This window comes from Papaver somniferum, chromosome 6 (genome assembly GCF_003573695.1).
Source record: "Papaver somniferum cultivar HN1 chromosome 6, ASM357369v1, whole genome shotgun sequence".
NCBI classification, from domain to species: domain Eukaryota; kingdom Viridiplantae; phylum Streptophyta; class Magnoliopsida; order Ranunculales; family Papaveraceae; genus Papaver; species Papaver somniferum.
In genome coordinates, this window is record NC_039363.1 from 28302128 (window position 1) to 28328566 (window position 26439).

Consider the following 26439-nt stretch of genomic DNA (forward strand, 5'->3'; position numbering starts at 1 on the left):
AAACTTTTGAGTGACAGATAAGTTCAAGTCTTCACATACCTTTTTGTCGAGAAGTTCCACCGTTTCCTTGAGTAGTAGTTATTGTACTTGTATGATGAATCGCCATGAAGTCCTTGAGCTCAACTACACTTTCTATCCTAGTCCGAGACTTAGCTATAATAGACTAGAAATCAAGACTTATATTTTTGATCACTAACATTGACAAACATGCTTGAGATATCAACGCATGCGAGTTCGACCGATCAATGCTCTAACAATCTCCGCCTTTGTCAATTTTAATGACAAAACTATCAATATATATGGAATACAAAAAAGTAAAGAAACTTTAGTAGCTCCTATTCCACATGTCTAATCTTCAACATTCCTCGAAATCTTCTTCACTTCCAAGTACTCCAATGATCCCAAAGGTTGTAATTTTAACATGATCGCTGTTGAAGATCCGTAGCTATAACAATGAGAAAGCATCGGTCTCGATCATTGTTATACGATGTCGTAGTATTATTACACAGTTTCAAAGTCCAATTGTAACACAACTTCAACAATAATACTATGGTGATATGTATCACTCCCCCTTATTCAATACTCCATATCACATGGAAACCACTCCCCCTTACACAATGATCCATAAACCATATGTATTTGTAGTATGAACTACATATTAATTCTCCCCCTTTTTGTCAATAAAATTGGTAAAGGTACAAGAACGGGATCATAATGAAATTTCCAAAAGAGACATTTCATGACTAAAAGAAAAAATACATACCAACTAATTTAGGTGCAATCATAAAGCCGAAGCTAAATGCATTCATCAAGGAGTTTAAAGATACAAGATAACCCCCTAAAATTCCACAGCCGCACACCCCTCAAGATATGACCATTAAGCACAAGTTCAAAAGAATTCTCCCCCATTTGATGTCATTCCCGAAAGAACAACATGAGCAACCTTAATTTCAAAAGAAAAGAATGATTTTTATTGGACATCAAAAACCATGAGAATGATTTTCTATATCCAAGAACTCAATCAAATTAATCACAAGTAAACCCATGATTAATTTAATCGGAATACATAACCAAATTAAACACAAAAAGTGATCAATTCAATTGATTATGCTCAACATAAGATAATTTACGGAGCTACGACTAAGTTAACCATAAGATAATGATTAGCTTAACCGTTCATATACTCAACACAAGAAAACCTTATGGAGTCACGAAAATACTCAACTAGATTAATTACAAGAGAACCCATAATTAATCTAATTGGAATACACAACCAAACTAATTACAAAAGTAATCAATTTAATTTTCATTTGTTTTGCTCGACATAAGAAAACTTACGGAGTAATAACTAAATAACCAAACAAGATGATTAATTTAGTTCAATATGCTCGACATAACATATCTCACGGAACACCAACTAAACTAAAATATCAACTTGGTTGTATAGTGCAAAACATAAACACATTACGGAGCCTTACAATAATATATAAAATATGGATCAGGGATGATCAATACTGCGGGATACAAAAGGATTCAATCTATATTCAATCACTATTTACATAACGACAATAATAAACATAATCCTTGAAAACAAAATATTTTAACCTATCTTCCATCAAATGTTTGACAATGTAGGCTTAACTTTTGTATTTGTCAAAATTCTATTCATTCTTTTACCAGTTGTAGATGGGGGAAAAAGAGCCGCCTGTTTTTTGGGAAAGTGAAGAGTCGAGCGTGCTGTCGAGACTCCTCGCCGGGCAAAATGTTAATCCTCACACAGATGCACTGCTGCAAAGGGGGTGCTTAGATTTGGGAAATCAATCTGTATGACTCCGGCCTAAACCAAGACAATGGCTGTGTCAGAGTCAATTCAGTCGCAAAGAGGGAGATAGGTTGATCTGTAGGAGGGAAGCTGAGAGTTGTGTGGGATCAGTGATGATCAAGGATTGTGGGTGTGTTGAAGGTTTCTGCAATATTGCTGAACTGCTGAAGTTGAGTTCTGTGAATAAGTTTATATCGAGTTGTTGACGGATAATTATGATAATCGATGATTGATGATATCATGATATCCTCGATTTAGACTTATTTTTATTGCAAGAATGATGTACCACTGATCCCTGTAAGTGTGACGGTTTCTTGAGTGAAAGAGTGAGAAAGTGGGAGATCATGGTAAAGTCAGTTCCATGTCGTCGGAGACTTGACTGATCGTGCACCCACTACTTTGCTAACTCCTTCAACCGTTAATACGACTTGCGCACATTTCTCGTTGTGGATGAATCCACGTGCCATAGAACGCCAGACCAAAACCCTAAGTGATATCCCCCCATTTGTGACGGGATTGATATTTCACGAATCGTGGAGTCTGCAAGGCAGACGTGTATTAGTTAGTCAGTTTTTGACTGATTTAGACTGTGAGTCTAGTTTTGTTGAATCGAGCATAAGTGGTGAATGCTCAGTGATTCATGGATTGAACATGTAGTTCTCTGAGATGTCAATGAATTACTGACTAGAGCGACTGAGCAAGTATTGCTCAACTCGACGAATTGCTGAATATTGAGAGTTTGTCGAGCAATTGAGCAAGTATTGCTCAATTCGACGAATTTGATAATTTTGACGTGCAATTGAGCAAATGTTGCTCAATTCAACTGAATACTGAATATTGATAATTTGACGTGCAATTGAGCAAGTGTGGCTCAATTTGACAAACTACTGATGAATTACTGAACATTGATGGTTGGATCAATATTCGAGCAACTGAGAAAGTATTACTCGATTCGACGAATTATTTACTGGTGCCGAGACCCAATAAAATATTAATCAAAAATATTAGTGAATTACCGAATAGTATTAATTTGGATGTTGATTGCTGAATCAACATTATTTTGTGTTTGAACTTGCTCAGAATGGTGATTCGTGGAGCGTTTGTTCGAAACCCTAATTTTTATCAATCCTTCATCAATTGGTGAATTGCTGAAAATTGGTCATGAGTTAGGAGGGACCGACCACATGGGATGATGAGCATCCATGGGTGCCCAGTGCTCGAGTGAGCACGCACCAGGGTTCTCAGTTTGAGAGTTGGTGAAAGAACGATGATTAAATGCAGGTTTCATCATTTATTGAAATATTGTTGGATTCAACATTAGGTGATAAAACCTAGGTACGATAGATAAGGACCTACCAAGAGAGCATGGGACCAGCTCTTGGTGGTCACGTGACCAGTTGTTGGTCATTTGGAGAATCCCCCAGTTGGTTGGAGAGAGATCGGGCCCAGTATGAGCAATTGAGCAAATTAGGTCAGAATTATGAAAACCTGTGAGACCGTCTTTATGCAAGACATAGGAGTGACTCTGGTCGGTCATGAAGGCATGCACATGTTGCCATGGTGTCCCTGTTTCCATACTGAGAGTTTCAGTATTTTCTGATGCGCGTTCGAGCAACATAGTGAATTTTCAGAAGAGTTTCATCTTGACTGAGAATTCTCGAATTTTGTTGGAATGAGCATGTATGCTCAATGCATCAATATTTTGAGAATATTAAAATAAAAGTGTTTTAATATTTAAAATTGACGTGAGAGGCTAGCCAGTCGTGTGACTATGTTGGCTTTTCGTGATTTGAGCAATATTCGAGAAAATATGGAGAAATCATGAATTTTGCTCAAACCCCAGGAGTTTCATGAATTAAGGAAAATAATAATTATGAAATATTAGGGATTGCAAGGTGTGGGACCGGCCATGGCTAGGGAATGCCCGGCCAGCTAAGTTTTTCAGTCCGGCACACCTTTCCCTATTTTATTATTTTTCATGAATCCTTCAAGTTATGGAGAATCCACGAGTTTTTGTTGAAACGGTGGAGTTTCGTGAGATTAGTGAATAATAATTATAAAAAGATAAGGATTGTGAGGTGTGGGACCGGCCACGACTTAGGCATGGCTGGCCGGATAGGTTGCCCGATCCCGCACACCTCTATTTATTTTATAATATTATTTCGTGAATCCACCAAGTTATGGAGAATTCACGAGTTTTGCAAAAACAAGGAAAGTTGCTAAAACCAAGGAGTTTTCGTGAGTTCAAGAAATAACAGAAAATAAGGAAAATAATGGGAGAGGCACGGACCGACCATAGCTAGGGCACGGCCGGCCGGCCGGCTGGTGTGCTCGGCCTTGGGCGCCTCTTCTTATTTTATTGATATTTATTGTTTTCTCCTGTTTTGCGAAGGATTCCTCATTATTTCATATTTTTGGACACTCGTTCGTGCATCCGAGTGCTCAGTCGTGCATCATTGTCGAGACACTGGCACCATTTTTGTGGGGCTTACTCAGTGATGGTCCAGATGCCCGGTTGTTGGGTATTTATTACTGATTTATGAAATTCAGTGGAAAATAATTCATGAAACTGAGTAATAAGATGAGTAGTTATTTATTATCAATCCATAAAATCAGCAGAGGATTGGACTATGGATTCAGAATAATAAAATGATAATTTCATCACCATCTCATGGAACCGCAGATTTGACCATAAAATCGGAGTAATGAAATGAGCAGTGATATTACCATTCCATGGGAACGTGGTGATTCGACCATGAAATTGGAGTAATATCTATTACCATTTCATGAGATCAGCCATGGATTCGATCATGAAATCGGAGTAATAAAATAAGTGGTGATATTACCATTTCATGAGATCAGCCATTGATTCGACCATGAAATCGGAGTAATATCTATTACCATTTCATGATATCATCCATGGATTCGATCATGAAATCGGAGTAATAAAATAAGTGGTGATATTACCATTTCTTGAGATCAGCCGTGGATTAGACCATGAAATCGGAGTAACATCTATTACCATTTCATGAGATCAGGCGTGGATTCGATCATGAAATCGGAGTAATACATTTATCTATTACCATTCCGATCATGAAATAGGAGTAATGAGATAAGATAGATTATCTTCTAGGAATTCAGTGGTGAATATGACCTAGAATTTAATCTCTTGCGTATAGTCAGTAAATCAGCGAGTGTTGCTAATGTCCCGAAGATGTTTTTCCCTCTCAACATTTCATGTATGGAGGACCGCCTGAGTCTATACACGAGTCTCTCTACATAGTCAAGAACAGTGAGTATCACCGTCCTGAAGACGTTATTGCTCTCAATCTTACGGAGAACCGCCCAATTGTTCTTCTATGTAGAGGCGAATTCCTCTATGTATTCAGGGAACAGTGAGTGTCACCGGCATCCTGAAGGCGTTAAGCTCTCAATCTTACGGAGAACCGCCCAATTAAGTTATTCTACATAGAGGCTATGATGAAATGCCCGGTGTAGAACGCTCCGGAGAGGCCTTTCGAGCGACATGTGCATCATACTTCGTAAAACACGAATCGTCACATGGATCCCTGAAGCCGTGTCAGAAACATGCAGTATCATGATTTTACGGTTTTGACCTTTGTTGAAAATCCACCATCTACATTAAGTCCCCTGCTTAGTGAGTAACAATCATGTTCCGCAGTAAGCATTAAATGGTGATTTTCAGTCGACGAGATCAGTGGTTGAACTCAGTCTACAAAGGTAGTTTCAGAATCCTCGATTTACCCCAATGATGTAATGTATGAGCAAATGCACAGATGAGAACCCTGATAGTAAGATAGAGTGTCGTCCCGTGAGCGTGGAGAGATGAGTCACTTCTGATTTGGTCGGTTGAAAGTCCAGTTTTGGTCAGTTCAGTGTTTACGGGCTCGGCCAAAAAAAGGGAATCCTTGTTTTAGGAACAGACGTTCGTTCGTTAGTTTAAGAAACAAACAAAATAGACCTGAGTCTAATGACATAAAATTTTGTCTATGAGCTTTCATGAAAACCAAAATTTTATTTTTTAAATATGTGAGATTTCACAAAGTTTATAAACCCTCATTTCAAAGGTGGATGCTCGTATGAGAGAAAAGTTTTTTTTTTTTGAATAGACGTGCGTCTGTTAGTAATAAAATTTTGTCTATGATCTTTCATGAAAAAATTTATTTTTGAAAATATACTCTCGTTTCAAAGACGGATGCTCAAGAGAGGGACCAAGAATATACATATTTTCAAAGTTACATGAGTTTCACGCTATATGTTTTTGTAAAATCAATGTTTTGATTTTGAACAACTATTGAAAGTAGACAATTATTCACGGTGAAATAATATCTGTATGTGAGTTTTCGCAATTGTAGAATGGACGTCTGTCCAATTTTCGAAAAACCAGTGGATGTTCACTCAGTAAAAATTTACGTGGGTTGTTCACGGTTTTATGAAAATCAATTTATGATTTTTGAGCAATTGCTGAAAGCAAACAATTGTATACGTGATGACATAATGTATGTATGAGTTTGGAGATTTTATAGTGTATGCACTTCACATGAAAGGTTATGTGAATTATTCATAGTTTCATGAAAAGTCAGGTGTTGACTTTAAATAATGAAATTTGCTCGTCTTGGCAAGTTTGAAGAAGCGAGCAAGTTTTTTGAGGTTTTTACGTTATTATCACTAAGTTCGTGAAACCGTAAATAGGTAAGAGTTGAGGATTACCATTTTTGTTGCGTGTTTGTGAGCACCTTTATTCCATGATTCATTGTTTTGTCGAATCCTGCGCTTTGTATGAACGATGTGATGAAATAGCCACTTTGCAAGAATGACTGATTCCCAGGATGATACCTCCAAAGATGGTGTTTCCAGAGATGACATCTCTATGGATGAATCTTTAAGAAATGGTACCCCTGGGACTTCTGAGTGATGGTGAGAGATCCATCATACTGAGTTGTACTCTTGGTTATTTCATTAGATTTACCCTAGGATGATCGTATAGTGAAATCCTGGATCAATGTATACTCCACGGAGGAAGAAAGTCTACGGTAGCGGAGAACCCAGAAGTAAGGACTACAGGAGGTTAGAAAATGACGTGCAGTCCCCAGCCGTTTCTTTGGTGAGTTGTTAGCGCTCCTTGTATCATGACTTTGACCGTGCAATTAGGATCACGAGACCAAGGTTTGTTATTTATTTTCAGACTTTTGCTCCATCAATTGACGGTCTTCAACTTGTTCCGGGAAAACAATTCATGAATCTAGCACTGATGAGGAAGTCGATGTAAGTATCTTTTCGTGCAGGTGATCATGGCATCTCCTTGAATGAAACAATAATACTTATTATTGATGAATCAAGGAATAAATCATTATAGATAAGCAGCATGTTGATGAAGCATGCTCTTTTCTGGTACATGAGAATATGGAGAATTCCCGAAATCCCGAACCGAATGGAGACAACGGTATTGCCGATGGAGATTTCGGCGTTGCTAAGCCTTCAAATGATTTAGGGACTCCCCTAGTAAGTATATCTCCTTTAATATCTTTATATATGTATGAACTTGCTGATTTGTGAACGAATGAATGAGAACCCATGTGAGTATACGAGTAATTTTGCTGAAATACGTCACCATAAAATTTCAGACTTCAGATTTTACTAGAAACGCTGTAAAATCTTCGTCCGAAGTCGTATTTTCGCGGTTTGCATATGTATTTTCAAGCCCGGGAAATTTCCAAGATTTTTTGAAGAATATTTTTGAAATTTGAGCATGTTTAGCGTCTGAAAAAGGAGAAATAGTGAACTTCCAGGAGACCTTCAGAACTTTTTCAGATTGCGTGTCGTCCGATGTTTTAGCCACATCTCCTAGATAGTTCATCCGATTGCTACGAAATTTTGATATGGTTTAGATAACATCCATACGAAGAGAATGGTATATGACCCAACCTTAAATTCCTTGCCAATTTCTCCCAGTTATCCGTTGAATACAGGGCAGTGTAAAATCTCTTCAGCTGAGCTTGTTTTAAAACGTGTTTTATGACTTCTACAGTATTTGCGCATGTCTTGGGTGCATAATAAGGAACTTAGATGATGTTAGTTCGCTTAAATTCTGAATTTTATGGTTGTGTTGGGCTTCTATGCTTGAATCATTCTAACTCCATGTAATCTTCTCATTAGGTGCCAAATGTCGAAGTTGGAAATAATGGATCCAATAGTGATGGTTTGGGTAACCCTGGAGCCGTTGGTGATGAGACCTCCGTCACTGCACCTCAAGGTCATGAAAAGATGGTTATTGATGCTATGGAGGTGACTGAAACTCCAACTTCCCCCGGAATAGTGGAACCCGAACCAAGAATGGAAGAAATTACCCCGACTGAAGTTGTCCCTATGATTGTTGACACTGCTCCGGTAACTGGGAATAGGATGGTAGTACACAAATACCCCACTGCAGGGATTGCTTTCGCTCCTCCATTTGGTGAGTTACTCCCATATCACAGTTTTGTTGGTGGATCTAGCGTTCCCAATGGATATGCAGGGCCAGAAGTATTGTTACTCGAGATGTACTCTTTGATTGGGAGTACAACTTGAAGAATGATGAAGAACTCGACTTTAATATGAAGTGGCTTTGTCAAAAGGTTGATTCCATCAAGGAAGCAGTAGAAGGCCACACACCTTTCGAAGCCGTGATGAAGAAGATGGCTGAAGTTACTGAGTTGACCAGGAAGCTGGAGTCGGAAAAAGCAACTTTGCAAGTCTTCGAGGATGCAGAAAAACAGAAATTATATTTCGCCGACTTTCTTTAGTTTTCTTTTCATAGTCTCTTAAGCTTTGAACTTCTGAGAGATGTGAGGCTTCTAGATTTCGGTTTTGGTTGGTTTTGGATAGGTAAATGATTGAGGATTTTCTTTTGGACTTGATAGGGATTTTTTTAAAGTAAAAGAACTTTGATAAATTGCTGAATTCAAATACTGAATGCAAGTATTGCAAACGTTTTAGAGGGATTGAAAATACAATGAAAGAAAATCCTAAATGCAAAATCCAGATGTTTTGGACGTTCACGTCTTGAACTCCAATACCTCAAATGTCCATGTCTTAGGCTTCAAAATATTTGAGCCATTTCTCACGAATTACTGGTACAATGGCTTTATCATCCATGTCGATCAACTTGTAGTACCCGCCGACCACGGATTTGGTGATCATGAAAGGACCTTCCAAGTTAGGCTTCCTCCTTGAGTGCTCTTTGAGTTTGACTGATTTGAGAACTAAATCTCCTTCATTAAATTTGTTGGTTTGGGTTGCTCGTGCCTTGAATATCTTCTGCTGGTTAAGTATTCCTCGTACCTTAGGATCCCAGGTCTGAGAAGCTCTCTGCGGCACGTGTGGACACTCATGCAAGGGAGAGTACCCAGAATATTGGTTGTCAAACTCGGTCATTATTCTAGTAATGGTCGTGTTTGTGAGATTATGGATCCGTAGAGGCTCTGCATATAACCACTTAGTGTAATATTGTTGAGGCGAATCCATCCATTCATAGCGTTTGGTGACAGCCAAGTTATGAGCATAATTGAGTCCCCGTACCAGGGTAGCATGTTTGGAAGTTGATAATACAGGCACATAAGGAGGAATAAGACTTGCCTGAGTGCGGAACCTCTTGAAGAAATCGTGTGCGCTCTCCTCAGGTTTTTGTGTGAGCTCCATCAAGGCTTGGACATTTTCTAGATGCTCGAATGGTGGAGTGTCCTCTATTTATTCTGAGTCGGAGCTTTTCCCTGAGTCAGAGCTTTCCCCTGAGTCGGAGCTTTCTTCAACAAAGAAATGTGCAGTTGATTATGTTGGAGTTACCTTTTCACCATGAATCCATGTTCTTCCAAGGATCATATCATATCCTGGGTCCTCCATAATTATGTGAAATTTGGTTTCTGCCCAAGTCGAGCCAGTTTTCATCTTGAGGATGATGTAACCATAAGTGTATCTGGAGACTCCTTCATGGTCTCTGACTGAGACGGGAGCATAAGTGACTTCTTGTCGAGTGATGCCCGTGGCAATGAGAGTCTTCAGAGGAATGACATTAACAGCAGTGCCAACATCAACCAACGCTCCTTGAATTCATTTCCTTTGAGATGAAGTTTGGTGAGAAGTCCCCATTCGTACATCTCCTTGTCTGTTGCTGGAGGTTCGGAGAGTGCCTCTAGAATTTATAATAGTTTACCTGACACAATGTGGTTCAATACAGCAAACATATCATTTCTTTGGGCCTTTGACAAGTACAACAACTCACATACATGCTCAATTAAGGATTGAACTGCTTCCTTGACCGGCTGCTCGGAGAGTGTAAATGCTCTGATTGGGAGAGGATTTATGTGTACTCCTTTAGTCCCCAGTTCTCCTGAATCAGCCTTTCCTCTGAATATGCGCTTCAAAGTTCTGCAATCACTTGTTGGATGACTGACATATCTGTGGAAACGGCAGTAACGCGGATTTTCCACTTCTTCTTATGTTGGCTCTCTTCTGACGGGAGTTAGTTTGATCGCACCGTCTTGAATCCAAACTTCCAATAACTCGATCACCTCTTCGATGGGGAAAGGGAAATCTGGATCTTCTTGGTCGTTCAGTTGACGCTGAGCCGGTAGTTGTGCATTTCTATCCTGTTTGTCCTTCCTTGGTGCTTTTGTAGGATGGGACGTTGGAGGAGCATTCTTATGTTGTTGCGCCCCAGCTTTACTTTTGCCTCCTTCAACAACATTCATGGAAGTTTGAACATTGTATTGTTTATTGAGTAGGCGTCTGATGTTTCTTCGAGCGTCTCGCGGCTCTTCGGTTTTGACAGTTTTAGTTCTTTCCAATAAGGATGGAGCAGTAGTTGCTGATCGCTTAGCCACTTCATGGAGGTCTGAGAAAGTTTGGAACCGGAGATTTTCCAGCAAGGATCTGTAGACAGGGATCATCCCGTTGATGCACAAGTCCACCAATTGTTGTTCAGTAACAGTAGGATCATGACAATCTAAGGCTTGAATTTTGAACCTCTTAACATATTCGTTCGGATGTTTGGTTTTTTTCTGAGCCATTAACCCTAAGTCGGAAAGAGTAATCTGCTCTGAAACAAAAAAGTATTTCCTGTATAAGGCATTAACCATTTCTCCCCAATTAACGATGCTCCTTGGCGCGATGTTGTTGTACCAAGTATATGCTCGTCCGGTCAGAGACTTTGAGACCTCCTTCAGTCGGACGATATCATTGTGTTCATGTTCTCCGAATGCCTCTAGGAATCGAGAAACATGCTCTCGGGCGTTCCCCGTTCCATTGTAAAGTGTGAACGTTGGAGAAGTATACCCTTCGGGAAAGAAATCCTTTGTACAGCAGAGGAATAGGGAGGTTGATGACGATGGACAGATGGTGCCTTGCCCTTTCCTCGATCCTCCATGAAGCGTTCCAGGTCTTCACGATTGATGAAGCATGCAGGTTCCTTTGTTGTTTCTGCAGCTTTGTGGATTTCATCATCATCCACTACATGGACGGGAACAACTTCAGGGCCAACATATGCTTCATTGGCTTTTCCTTTCTCTTGAGTCTTCTCGGACACTTTGTCAGTGAGGGTTTTGAGATAGTTGCACAGTTCCTTATGAGTAGCACCCATATCAGTCTGATTTTGGCGAGAACTTCCTGGACCTTCATGAGATCAACGATGCTGGGTGGATTTTCTCTGATTTCCTCGGGATGCCGGCCGAAGAGTAGATGATTTTCCGCATCGGTTTCAGGAGAAGTAATGTTACCACCATTGTTGGAAGTATGAATGGTTTCGGGAATACCATCATTGTTGCTAGTGCTAGCGATGTTTGCGTTAGGATTTGTAACTGAACCTGACCTAAGATCAACCATTTTGTGAAAATGTGAGATTGCAACCAAGAGATTAATCTCCCACTGTGGTCGCCAATCTGTAGATGGGGAAAAACGAGCCACCGTTTTTTTGGGAAAGTGAAGAGTCGAGCGTGCTATCGAGACTCCTCAGCCGGGCAAAATGTTAGTCCTCACACAAATGCACCGCTGCAAAGGGGGTGCTTAGATTCGGGAAATCAATCTGTATGACTCCGGCTTAAACCAAGACAATGGTCGTTCCAGAGACAATTCGGTCGCAAAGAGGAAGATGGGTTGATTTGTAGGAAGGAAGCTGAGAGTTGTGTGGGATCAGTGATGATCAAGGATTGTGGGTGTGTTGAAGGTTTCTGCAATATTGCTGAACTGCTGAAGTTGAGTTCTGTGAATAAGTTTATATCGAGTTGTTGACGGATAATTATGATAATCGATGATTGATGATATCATGATATCCTCGATTTAGACTTATTTTTATTGCAAGAATGATGTACCACTGATCCCTGTAAGTGTGACGGTTTCTTGAGTGAAAGAGTGAGAAAGTGGGAGATCATGGTAAAGTCAGTTCCATGTCATCGGAGACTTGACTGATCGTGCACCCACTACTTTGCTAACTCCTTCAACCGTTTATACGACTTGCTCACATTTCTCGTTGTGGATGAATCCACGTGCCATAGAACGCCAGACCAAAACCCTAAGTGATATCCCCACATTTGTGACGGGATTGATATTTCACGAATCGTGGAGTATGCAAGGCAGACGTGTATTAGTTAGTCAGTTTTTGACTGATTTAGACTGTGAGTCTAGTTTTGTTGAATCGAGCATAAGTGGTGAATGCTCAGTGATTCATGGATTGAACATGTAGTTCTCTGAGATGTCAATGAATTACTGACTAGAGCGACTGAGCAAGTATTTCTCAACTCGATGAATTGTTGAATATTGAGAGTTTGTCGAGCAATTGAGCAAGTATTGCTCAATTCGACGAATTTGATAATTTTGGCGTGCAACTGAGCAAGTGTTGCTCAATTCACCAAAATACTGAATATTGATAATTTGACTTGCAATTGAGCAAGTGTTGCTCAATTCGACAAACTACTGATGAATTACTGAACATTGATGGTTGGATCAATATTCGAGCAACTGAGCAAGTATTGCTCAATTCGAAGAATTATTTACTGGTACCGTGACCCAATAAAATATTAATCAAAAATATTGGTGAATTACCAAATATTATTAATTTGGATGTTGATTGCTGAATCAAAATTATTTTGTGTTTGAACTTGCTCAGAATGGTGATTCTGGAGCGTTTGTTCGAAACCCTAATTTTTATCAATCCTTCATCAATTGGTGAATTTCTGAAAATTGGTCATGAGTGAGAAGGGACTGACCACATGGGATGATGAGCGTCCATGGGTACCCAGTGCTCGAGTGAGCACGCACCAGGGTTCTCAGTTTGAGAGTTGGTGAAAGAACGATGATTAAATGCAGGTTTCATCATTTATTGAAATATTGCTGGATTCAGCATTAGGTGATAAAACCTAGGTATGAGAGATGAGGACCGACCAAGAGAGCATGGGACTGGATCTTGGTGGTCACGGGACCAGTTGTTGGTCATTTGGAGAATCCCCCAGTTGGTTGGAGAGAGTTCGGGCCCTGTATGAGCAATTGAGCAAATTAGGTCAGAATTATGAAAACCTGTGAGACCAGCTTTATGAAAGACCTAGGAATGACTCTGGTCGGTCATGAAGGCATGCACATGTTGTCGTGGTGTCCGTGTTTCCATACTGAGAGTTTCAGTATTTTCTGATGCGCGTTCGAGCAACATAGTGAATTTTCAGAAGAGTTTCATCTTGACTGAGAATTCTCGATTTTTGTTGGAATGAGCATGTATGCTCAATTCATCAATATTTTGAGAATATTAAAATAAAAGTGTTTTAATATTTAAAATTTCCGTGAGAGGCTAGCCAGTCGTGTGACTATGTTGGCTTTTGGTTTTTCGTGATTTGAGCAATATTCGAGAAAATATGGAGAAATCATGAATTTTGCTCAAACCCCAGGAGTTTCATGAATTAAGGAAAATAATAATTATGAAAGATTAAGGATTTCAAGGTGTGGGACCATCCATGGCTAGGGCATGGCCGTCCGGCTAAGTTGCCCGGTCTCGCACACCTTTCCCTATTTTATTATTTTTCATGAATCCTTGAAGTTATGGAGAATCAATGAGTTTTTGTTGAAACGGAGGAGTTTCGTGAGATTAGGGAATTATAATTATAAAAAGCTATTGTGAGGTGTGGGACCGGCCACGGCTTAGGCATGGACGGCCGGTTAGGTTGCCCGGTCCCGCATACCTCTCCTTATTTTATAATATTATTTCGTGAATCCACCAAGTTATGGAGAATTCACGAGTTTTGCAAAAACAAGGAAAGTTGCTAAAACCAAGGAGTTTTCGTGAGTTCACGAAATAACAAAATATAAGGAAAATAATGGGAGAGGCACGGACCGACCATAGCTAGGGCACGACCTGCCGACCGGCTGGTGGGCGCGTCCTTGGGCGCCTCTTATTATTTTATTGATATTTATTATTTTCTCCTGTTTTGCGAAGGATTCCAAATTATTTCATATTTTTGGACACTCGTTCGTGCATCCGGGTGCTCAGTCGTGCATCATTGTCGAGTACACTGGCACCATTTTTGTGGGGTTACTCAGTGATGGTCCATATGCCCGGTTGTTGGGTATTTATTACTGATTTATGAAATTCAGTGTAGAATAATTCATGAAACTGAGTAATAAAATGAGTTGTTATTTATTATCAATCCATAAAATCAGCAGCGGATTGGACTATGGATTCAGAATAATAAAATGATAATTTCATCACCATCTCATGGAATCGCAGATTTGACCATAAAATTGGAGTAATGAAATGAGCAGTGATATTACCATTGCATGGGACCGTGGTGATTCGACCATGAAATCGGAGTAATATCTATTACCATTTCATGAGATCATCCATGGATTCGACCATGAAATCAGAGTAATAAAATAAGTGGTGATATTACCATTTCATGAGATCAACCATGGATTCGACCATGAAATCATATCTATTACCATTTCATGAGATCAGCCATGGATTCGATCATGAAATCGGAGTAATAAAATAAGTGGTGATATTACCATTTCATGAGATCAACCGTGGATTCGACCATGAAATCGGAGTAATATCTATTACCATTTCATGATTTCAGCCATGGAGTCAATCATGAAATAAGAGTAATAAAATAAGTGGTGATATTACCATTTCATGAGATTAGCCGTGGATTCGACCATGAAATCGGAGTAACATCTATTACCATTTCATGAGATCAGGCGTGGATTCGACCATGATATCGGAGTAATACATTTATCTATTACCATTTCGATCATGAAATAGGAGTAATGAGATAAGATAGATTATCTTCTAGGAATTCAGTGGTGAATATGACCTATAATTTAATCTCTTGCATATAGTCAGTAAATCAGCGAGTGTTGCTAGTGTCCCGAAGACGTTTTGCCCTCTCAACATTTCATGTATGGAGAACCGCCTGAGTCTATACACCGATCTGTCTACATAGTCAGGAACAGTGAGTATCACTGTCCTCAAGACGTTATTGCTCTCAATCTTACGGAGAACCGCCCAATTTTTCTTCTATGTAGAGGCGAATTCCTCTATGTAGTCAGGGAATAGTGAGTGTCACCGGCATCCTGAAAGCGTTAAGCTCTCAATCTTACGGAGAAACGCCCAATTACGTTATTCTACATAGAGGCTACGATGAAATGCCCGGTGTCGTATGCTCCGGAGAGGCCTTTCGAGCGTCATATGCATCATACTTCATAAAACACGAATCGTCACATGGATCCCTGAAGCCGTGTCAGAAACATGCAGTATCATGATTTTACGGTTTTGACCTTTGTTGAAAATCCACCATCTACACCAGTACGTGAATATCGAACACGAACGACCTTACTTTTGACAAAGTATGGGACAAATATAGTTCACGGACGTAAACACCAATCCCATAAATATAACAAATCATAAAGATTAATACTGCAAAAACATCATCCTCCAAATATTTTTAGAATTTAAACCAATAAACCTAAAAAAGAACAAGAAGATGAAAATAATAGCTATGTGTAGTCACAATCATTGCTATTCCAAGCACTAGTTATTCTTCCAACTAAGCCAAAAAGAAGACATACTAGGAAACAATATGAACACAAATTACTCATCTTCTTCATCATCGAAGATACTCCAAGATGCTTGAATTGCGTTCAAATCTTCCTTGAGCTCGGGAAAATTTGTTGCAACCAAAGACAATTGTTCTTGGACACACTTCACCCTTGAATCAACCTTACACACACCTTTATGAATTTTTTGAAGAAGGCTCATGGTGGTGGGGTCACTGAAATCAAGAGAAGCGATTCTTTGTCGCTTGCAAGCATTTTCCCTTATGCGCCTGAAGGTACACGGACGAACGGGTTTGGGAAACCCAAGAGAGTTTCCAATTGAATCAAACCCACGGTCACGACAGATTTGACTAATCAAGCAAGTGTAACCTAACGTCTTGACGGGTGAAGTCATCGAAATCATTTGAAAGATAATGAAACCACAAATATCGAGACTTGGAATACCCGATTCAAGGAAATTGGCCGATTCCGCAAACTCATGACTCCACCAAGAATTTTCAATTGTGGAGGGACAAAGATTGGGGATACCAAGTTTTCCAAAAGCCAATAATGCAATACTAAGATCATTAGTAGGGAACTTTCCTTGACTCCAAACAACCTTCTGCCACAAAGTCCAATTGATATATCATCACACGACGGACGTTCATGACTTGGTCTAGGAAGCCGTACATTCCCCAACGGTATTTTGGTAATCCTTGAAATTAATTCTCTATCAACAAGAAAACTTTCTCTACCAATCATGGATTTGAATTCCATCTTGTTGTAATCAACAACATGAATGTTGGCATAGAAAATATTTGTGAGAGAATCAAATCCTTCACCAAGACCATCAAAAATATTTCCAAGCTTGAATTTTTTAAAGCAAGACAAATCCTCTTCATGCCCACTATAGAAATCCAATCTCTTTTCTAGAATGAATCCTTTTGAGGCAATCTTATCAAACACCCTATCACAAGACTCATTCACAAATCTAATTCTAGGAGAATTCAAGCTAGGGAAATTTGATCTTTTTGAACACCTTTTTGAGTTTCTAGAATTCATCATAGATATAGAAATAAGCAAGGATCAAGAGGAAAATACTTACTTGAAGTGAGCCTTGAAAACCCTTCCTTTTGATTTCTCCAAAGAAGCTTTGATGGAGGAAAATAATAAAACCCTAGAGGTTCACTACGCGGACTGTTTGAGAAGATGAAGACGTCCGCGAACTTCTTTTATATACCCTGCATGGGCTTTGACCCGTGCACGAACCATGACCCATTCGAGAAGTGGGATTTTTTAAAGGTACAGACAACAAAATAAAAAGTACCTACTGAAAAGCTCTTATCACAAAAACATAAGAAAAGAGAGATTAAAACAAAAATCAACCTGTTACTTTCCCCATTTCAAGTTATATGCAAATGGCTAGAGCCAATCCTGAAATCAGGTGCTGGAAACTGCATAGAATTTCCTATGCAATTTTTCTGGTTGATATTTGTACCCAGAGTCAGGAGTATAATCGTAATGATAATACTTAGAGTCGTGTGGGTTCTTTTTCTTATGACAAGGAGATGACCTTTTCTAAAAAATGGTTCCTCTGCCTAATTCATATGGATCCTTTTTATCGGCTTCACATGAATCGGTGTTGAGAACAGTTTGTGCATCACTGGAAAATGATTTGAAAGGCACAAAACTCTTGTCAAAAAAATTCGAATTCTCTATGGAATTAAGATTTTCTAAGAATTGCAAAACACTTTCAAACGCTATAAACAGCTTCTTGTCAATGGAACCTTTATGGTAGTATTCCTCAAAGAGATTAAGAGTAATTCTTGTGAGAGTCCATACCCTTGACCGTTGACCATGTTTTCTTCGACAGTTTTTTTTATTCTTTTCCTTAGATCGTTTTTTCACATCTGGATTTTCTGACATGCTAGATGGTACAAGATTGTCACGTGCTTCCATAGGAATGAAATGTGATAATCTCCGAACAACCTTTAAGGAACTCTGGTGTGCGTTACAGATGCCGCGAGCAAGCCTCCCAAAAATATTTCCCATAGGAATAGACTTTTGATTATCGAACAAACACAAACTTATAAGGTTTGAGGTGTTTGCCTGCTCTGATACCAATTGAAAAAGCGGGGGTCTAACAACACCACCCAATATTTCTCTTAGCAATCTGTATGGAAAAACTCGAATATACTTTTAAGAGAATCAACAAGACTCAATCAATTAAAAGTATGTCAACGAGTTTATATCTCTCTTCTTGATTTGATTTACTCAAGCAAGAAATGCGAGTTCTAATCAAATACAAGGAATAACTTGGATGGTACCAAAGACCAATATCCAAGGATCAATCAATGACAATTAACAACCAAAGGTTGGATTACTCTAATTGATGATCTAACGTACAACCTGTATTATTTCAATTATAAAGATAAAACAATATAATACGAAAATTGAAATAACACAGACACCAGAAATTTTGTTAACGAGGAAACCGCAAATGCATAAAACCCCCGGGACCTAGTCCATATTGAACACACACTGTATTAAGCCGCTAAATACACTAGCCTACTCCAAGCTAACTTCGGACTGGACTGTAGTTGAATCCCAATCAGTCTCCCACTGATCCAAGGTACAGTTATACTCCCTACGCCTCTGATCCCAACAGGATACTGCGCACTTGATTCCCTTAGAGGATCTCACCCACAACTAAGAGTTTCTACGAACCAAAATCGCAGGCTTTGACAATAAACAAATCTGTCTCCCACAGACAAGTCTATCAAAGGATCAATCTGTCTCCCGCAGATAAACCCTAAAGGTTTTGTTCCGTCTTTTGATAATAATCAAGGTGAACAGGAACCAATCGATAATCCGGTCTTATATTCCTAATAACATCCTAGAGTTATCAATCACCTCACAACAATCTTAATCGTATGGTAGCGAAACAAGATGTTGTGGAATCACAAACAATGAGACGAAGATGTTTGTGATTACTTTTTATATTTTGCCTATCGGAGATATCAATCTCAATCCAATCAATTTGATTGTACTCGTGCGATAGAAGATGCAAGATCAGATCACACAACTACGATAAAAGTAGTATCAGTTTGGCTTCACAATCCCAATGAAGTCTTTAAGTCATTAACCTGGTTTTAGAAGAAGAAAACCAAAGGTTAAAGGAGAATCGACTCTAGCACACAAACTAGTATCACACGTAAGGTGTGGGGATTAGTTTTGCACAATACTATATGTCTCATTTATATAGTCTTTCAAATCACGGTTTGCAATCAATGTTAGCTTAGTAACAAAGCATTCAATATTCACTGTCAGATGAAAACCTGATTTTTATTCAAGCTAATATTTCTCAATCGTTAGATCGAAAACTTAGCTTGTTATACACACTTGACAATGCACGCTTCTAGGTTTGTTAACCATGCCAAACGTATGCACTTGTTGGTTCAACAACAGTTAACCAAATGGTTAACCATTTGAGCATTTCATATCAACCATGTTCTTCTTCACCATAACTAGTTCAAATGACTTCAAGATCAACTAGTTAGAGAGTTGTTCAATTGTAATGAAATCTCATGCACTATACAACACAAAATTGTAGCAAAGATGATTTGATTCACTTGAATCGGTTCATGAACTTTTATAGCCACGGTTTGCAAACTACATTCCTTAGTCTTTTTAAGTTTAAGTTCAGAAATCATCTTCAGATATATAACCTTCTCAAGTTCGCAGACTAGGTTCGCGGACTTAAGTTACCGGGCAGAGTTTACAAACTCCAGCAGAAATTCTCGGGTATGAGAACTTCGCCAATTTGCGGACTGGGTTCGCGGACTGAGTTTCTGGACTTATCTTCACGCAAGTAGTATGTCAACTCTAGCAGAAATTCTCGGGTTTAAGAACTTTGGCAGTTCGCGGACTTGGCTCACGTCATTCTTCCGGTTCTCTTGATCAACAAAGTTCGCAAACTTTGGTTCAAGGAATAAGACTTATACATAAATGTGTTTCCACAACAATGCTTATGTCCATCATTGGTTATGTAATCTAAACTCTCATTTCAATCATTGAAACATTCTTAGAGGACGTTATACAGTTGTTACACCATTTCTCGTCAAAGAAATTTTCAAGGTGATTGAAACATATCATGACTTTCGTCACATGGTAAAGATAAACTTGATCGAAGCGAAAATCTTGCCAACACATATTTCGATATATAGATAGGCGAGGTATACTCGGCTCGAATTACCAAATATGTATAATCCAAGTCTATATATATAGCATACGACTTCTTGTCTCAAAGAGTATGAGATAGAGTAGATAGACTTTTGAGTAACAGATAAGTTCAAGTCTTCACATACCTTTTTGTTGAGAAGTTCCACCGGTTCCTTGAGTTGTTCTTCTACTTATATGATGAATCGCTATGAATTCCTTGAGCTCAACTACACTTTCTATCCTAGTCCGAGACTTATCTATAATATACTAGAAATCAAGACTTATAGTTTTGATCACTAACATTGACAAGCATGCTTGAGATAGAAACGCATGCGAGTTCGACCGAGCAATGCTCTAAAAATTAATAGGTACAAAATCCTACCCAAAATCAGGAAACAAGGAATAAAAGGTGTCGCGGAATAGGAGCAGCAACAAAGGGAGGTGTGGCCATGCCATAGGCCAGCCGGCGCCGCCACTTGCAAGTGGCACACCCAATTTTGCCCGACCGGCCCCTGTTTCCCGTCGACCAATCAGGTCGCCTTAAACCCGCCACACACTGGCTGGGCCCATACTTTCCGGCCATATTTCCATCGAAAAATCAGGTCGCTTTAAATCCTCCACACGTACACTAGAAGTGTGGCCACGCCCATGCTTGTCCAGCCTCTTTTATATTAACCAATCAAGTTTCTCTAAACCTGCCACAGTGTTAAAAGAGACAAACTGCGCCAGATGGTCACAAAGACAATTGGCTTTTCAAAACCGCGCCAACATGCCAAACGTGTCATGTTGTGCCAATGAGATGAACGACATGCCAACATGCCACTCCGCCATGCCAAACATGCCAACGTGCCGTAAATAGCGCACTTACGTGCTAACCTACCTCTTGTTCGTGGCCAACGCCATGACATGCTTAAATTAGGGTTTTCTAGTCAGAAGCACGATTTTGCTTTAGGCGCATTAACCAAAACCCTAATTTCTAGTTGTGGCCCAAATTACGCCACTTTGGGCCCCACAACATGCCACGAGCCATGCGGCACACAGGAAATCCTAGGAATGGCGCCATACCACATCCACCCATAGCAACCCTTGCTCATGTGGTCGTTTCCACATTATGGATTTGCTATGGTTCGTTTGGCGTGACTATGGCACCGTGTGCACAAAAAACGTCACCATGTCGCGGCCACATGCCACATGCACTAATTAGGGTTTCGGCATGCCAAACCCTAATTTAGGAGAAGTTGATACGCCAACCAAGCCAAGTCATTCTACCCAGAGCATTGGGATTGATGTGGCAACTAGAACTAATGTTGCCAAGCCATATTTGGGTCTAGCACCAATGTGCCAAAATCTAGCGGCCATGGCTACGCCATGCGCTACTTGCACCACTGATCCACTGACATGCGCTAACTATTCCAACCATGCCATTGTGCCACCGGCATGTGCTAACTATGCCAACCATTCCATTGTGCCACCGACATGCACTAAATATGCCGCTACGCCATTGGAATGTGCCAATGACGCGACTGTGCTATTATCAGGCGCCAACAGAATGTTGCCATAATCAATGGCCACGCTTTCTCATGAGTTACAATCTCAACCGTCCAAATTCGCCACAGGATTGACAGGCATGTGGCAAGTCTTAGGAAACTATCCAAGACAAGCTTAATAGCGTCACATGCTATTCTCATGTGGCAAGTCTCTTGACTTTGACTTGCCACACATAGCAATATACTACAAGTTTTTCACGAAAACAGTCAAGACATCAAACATGTCACAAACTGGGGGATACTCATCAGGGTATTGGTATGGCGGTTTACAGCATGCGGCGTGCAACACGCCCATTATAAGAAAGTTTCAGAAAGCAGGGCAGTTAGTGGCGGCAAGAAGTAGTGGGTGTAAACTAACCCGTCTCCTTCATAGTGGGAACGTGGTTTCTGGCATTTACACACGACCCCACTTCTCCATCACTAAATCATTCCCACTTTCTACGAGATCAGGGTGCATTCAATATGACTTGTATAAATAGGTTCTGCCTATTTCGACCAAACGGTAACAGTTTAGTTAACAACAACACAGTATCCAGAAAATACCAAAGAACTGATAGCTTACATTCCTAAAGCCAGTTCCCAAATTCTGATACAAGTCATAAAATATCCACACCTTCAGAATTAACCATTCTGATCTCAACACCTTCTTCGCTTCTCTCCCTAAGACCAACCCTTCTCCTTCACTTTGTGATCGACGCAAGACTGAAACGGCCATTTCTTGGTTTAGGCCACAATTGTACAGAGTGATCTATCGAATCTAAAGTACTCCCGTGTAGTGCATTTGTTTTAGGTTTAGATTCGTTTCTTATCCACACACCCAAATTTACCAAAAACAGCAGAAACAATTTTTTCCCATAAACAAGTAGTAGCCATGGACGAAGCACTATGCATCTCCCCAAGTAACTGATGCACCTCACGCATGACCTTCTCGGATGCACGAGTTTGACGCACCATAGTAAGATCTCATTCTGCTCTTCGTAAGCCTTGCGCGCCTTATCAAGGCTAGTTAACCTATGAGTCTGTAAAACCCCTACTTCATCCTTTAACACCAATATTCATGTTAATTCCACCTGCTTATCAGAGGGGTGTACAAGAGCGGACACAATACATAAAGTTAACGCATACCTGCGCAAGTGAGGAACCGATCCTTGAGTACCATGAGCGCGGTAATCAGCTATTTCCTGGTTAATATCAACCATCATAATGGAGGACTTTTGTAATAGTCGATCAGCTTCATGACGAGCGGAGACAGCGTCATCTATAGCACGCTGAACTTCAAATACCACTCGTCCGAACGCCTGTGCCTTTCGAGCCATTCAATACGTTTCATACTTCTCATCAAATTGCGCACGAGTGCTAGCTCAGTTTGTTGTCCTTATCTCTTTAAGCAGTTCTGCTTCAGCTTTCACGAGAAACAAACGAGCTAATTTAAAATCCTTCCCAAAAGGAGTAACCAATGTCGGCACAGAAGCTAATGATAATACATAACCATGCAAATGGCGAGCCATTAGGAGAGTTTTAGCACAAATGAGAGAGAAAGAAACATGAAGTATTATCAAACATACTTTAACCATCTCTACTTATACGACATTAGAGCATTCATTACTCACTAACTATTATCCAATCACAATAAAAATAAACAATAATAATAAATCCTAGATAATAATCAATCACATACAAAAAAAAAGGGGAGAAAGAGGGAGAGAAAGAGTATGAGTCATAACCAAACAACAAAAAAATCATTATTTTAAAGACCACCCCGTAGAGCAAGAAATATTAATTAAACATCCAAATAAGCAAGCTCTGTTCTCTTCTTGACAAGGCGCGCATGAACCTCCTCAGCAGCAGTCCGAGCAGCCTTTAGCTCTGCAGTAGCATGGCCAACAGTTGACATCAGCTGATCATACGCTTCCTTCTTGGCCTGGGAAATATTGAGTAAACGTGCATATTCCTGATCTAATTCTTCCATATCCCGGGGAAACACAAGACGCACGTTGTGACTCATTTTTGGCACATTCAACAAATCCTTCAACCATTAAATCGGGAACTGTAGAAGCAAAGACGTATGAATGAGACTTTCCCACCTCCTCAGCATAGCCGGATCGATAGGAACCTCCTCTTTGTGAGAAAGACTATCTGATATGTCCAATAGATCTTCATTCATCACGACCAAACCACTAGCATCCATCTCCTCATGAACGCACATATGACCAAACTTCTCTACTATGCGGCGGTAATTAGCAGCTTTGGCAGAAGAAATCCAGAACCCGTGCACCAGCACAAAATGATTATCGACACCAGCTTCATTTGCTTCAAAAACACGAGGATATCGAAACTGAGGATCCTCGTGGGTGGCCATCAATGCGGAATCTACGGCCACACCGCGTGACACCCTTAGAATCGCTTTTGGGGTAGGCTTTTGCCGCTTCTTGTTAGCATTTACTGACTCACTACCTTTAGCTTGTAAATCCGAGTTACTTCCATTAATATGCTCCTTTCCAAGCTTTCCCATGTCCTAGGAAGAAAGAGAATAAAGGATGCAATAAGTAAAAAAAAATGGAGCACACACATATCGGATTGGAAGTAAAGGGGCGACCAAATCAATAAGAGAACGAACTGATTGATGCGAAGACGAAGAAGATCTCGATACAGTCGGTTCCGGATGTTCTAATAAAAATGAGAGGAAGAAAGACAAGAAGTAAAATAATATATAAAAAACCATAAGGAATGAGGATGCATAAATAGATCACAAAGTGCATTTAATAATTGCGCAGAATATCTTGACCAGCACGTATCAATATCAAAATTAAATAATCTTAACAAAAAATAGCATAAAATACTCACGAAACTTAGAGGAATTATGATTCTCACCATGTTCTTAGCTTCACTACCATATGGAGAGTAGTCATGAACAGAATGATCCGAGCCGGAGAGGCTCATCGCGCCTAAAATATCAGAAGGAGTATGAAGAGGATGCTTACGATCCGGAACTGCCTTCACAAACAGAGGCTTGGTAGAATGCAGAGTCATGCGGAGAGAGATCACTTCAGAACCACTTTTGCTAACTGGCCGACCCAGCTGACGTTCGACAAGATCAATAAATGAACTGGAAGAAGGCGACATTTTTGGAGCCTGTGAAGAAAGCGCGGGAGAAGTATTAGCAGAACGAGTGGAAGGAAACCGCGGAAAGTAGTACACCAATGTCTTGTTTCATATTTTTAGCTAGTCGATCATCCCTCCACTCATGAGAAGGTATATTAATATATTCTTCAATAAAAAGGACCCTAGATTTCCATCCAATAGGCGGGGATCTCTAAAAATAATATAACACAAACCAGTAAAAAGCAAACTAATGCAGAATTCAACCAAAAAGGAAAAGAGGAGGAAGAAGGAAATATACCTTAGCAGACGGGATTTGATAGGAGGAATCTTCAACTGTTTCAGTGCAGGAGGACGCCTCCTCTTTGTAGAGTCAGATAAAGGGGGTAAATAGCTATCTTTCTTGTCTTTCTGAGGAGATTCATTATCCGGAAGAGGATCCCAACTAGTGACTAAGGATTTGAGAGGACGACCCTTAATGCTTGAAGAAATTCTATACTTCATGGAACTGCTCGGTCGAGCTCGCACGCGTTGCACCCCGTATTTTTTAGCATGGATAAAGGATGTGCCATGACCCGAGATGAAGCTTCATCCAAGGCTTCCGTTGAGTAGAAAAAGGAACATTGGCCATTGCCCAATGTGTTGGCAATGTTTAGCCAACGTGGCTGTAGATTGGGTTGGAAACGGACGACCAACATGGCTGGACATCGGGTTGGCAGCGGACAACCAACATGGCTGCAGATCGGGTTGGCAGCGGATAATCAACACAGCCAACATGGCCGCACATCGGGTCGGCAGCGGACATCCAACATGGTTGAATGTCGGGTTGGCAGTAGACAACCAACACAGCTAACATGGCTGCACATCAGGTTCGCAGTGGACAACCAACATGGTTGAACATCGTAGTTGTCATTGGCATTGGACATCCATCTTGGCCGCTTATTCAGAAATATACGGCAACAACCATGAATAGTAAAATGGGGAGTTGATGAATGATTTATGGTTCCCCAATTCAAGTTGTAAAAATGTCAAGTTAACTCATATAGGGAGGGGTACTCGGTTGAAGGTGCATATACGGACCATGCACCAAGTGAGATAGCCTTAGAGATGTACAGCCATGACGGCTGGACATTCGAGTATCCTATGGTCCAAAGATGGAAGTACAGCCATCACGTCCCTTCACGGGACATGGATCAGTAAATGTTCAGCCGTCATGGTCGGACACTGAAACTGGCCTGTGAGCCAGAACTTAATGTACATCCATTACAGACGTACATCGCAGTTCGCTAGAATGGTAAGGTGCATCCATCATGGCCTGGGGAGTTTATGAATGATTTTTGCTTCCCCAATTTGAGTTGTAAAAATGTCAAATTAACATATATAGGGAGGGGTAGTTGGTTGATGGTGCATATGCGGACCATGCACAAAGTAAGCTTCATAGCTTAGCTGGAAGAGTATAAATGATGCTTAGGCCTCATTGATGTATTTTCAAAGTTGTTGTAGTAATATGATTCGTTCAAGACTTGTGAAAGCGGATTTTTGTATTTTTTAATAAATAAAAATAGCGAACTAAATTAAAAAGATGTTGTGAAAATTATGGATAGAATAGGGCTAGGATTCCACCATTGATTGATATTAGTGATTTAATAAAACAATAATTATGCAACTCAACATTCAAATTGA